Source organism: Copadichromis virginalis, linkage group LG5, assembly GCF_057382275.1.
Source record: "Copadichromis virginalis isolate Kocher_CV1m ecotype Utaka linkage group LG5, C_Virginalis_male_GT1.1, whole genome shotgun sequence".
In the NCBI taxonomy this organism is placed as follows: domain Eukaryota; kingdom Metazoa; phylum Chordata; class Actinopteri; order Cichliformes; family Cichlidae; genus Copadichromis; species Copadichromis virginalis.
In genome coordinates, this window is record NC_140622.1 from 18077512 (window position 1) to 18078307 (window position 796).

Sequence of the window (796 nt, forward strand, 5' to 3'; positions counted from 1 at the left end):
CTGTCTGTGCCTCGTTTTTATTTGTGTGTGTGTGACTAACGGAGGCTGATTAGAGAAGCAAATTTCATCATGTGTCCACCAGGGAGCACCAGAGATCTACAGTACCACCCCCATCCCCCACCCCCAAAACCACAATCCAGGAGTCTCCTTCAACTCTGCTCTCCTGTAACACTGTCACAGCGGACACAGAAAGGGCTGGGCTGCCGTGCAATTAACCTTTTTAAATGCTACTTGAATAACTAATCAAAAATGTTGCTTCTTCACAAATACCAAGCAGCATTATTTTTCTCTTTTCAAAAGAACAGCAGCAACTGTTAAGGATACTGATTGGATATTTTGGCCCCTTTAAAGGGAAATCCAAACTGTTTATTAAATGAAAGAACTGCATTGCAACTATCCCAGCAAACATCTTTAGTAAGAAAGTTTCAAGGGTCTGATAATTACATTTATTGTTGTCTCTTACCTGCCTCCTTTTTAAAAAATAATTCTCCTCTTCTACTGCTCATTCCGTCATCTCCTGATGTATTAGTTCAGAGCTGCTTCAGGATGATCCATAAACCGTTTAACAGCCTTTTCTTAAGTTAATTCAGAGTAATCTTATCCCTTACCCACACACACACATATACACACACGCACGCACACACACCCGCTTTATACTGCAGAGCATGTTAAAGTGTGGCGATAGTGTCTGCAGCCCATCCACAGGCCCATTCTCCTGGGTCTTTATGATGCTAATGTACTTCCCGGTCTAATAAATCCCTGTAGAGCTGCAAAGAGTAGATCTTATGGCTCACTC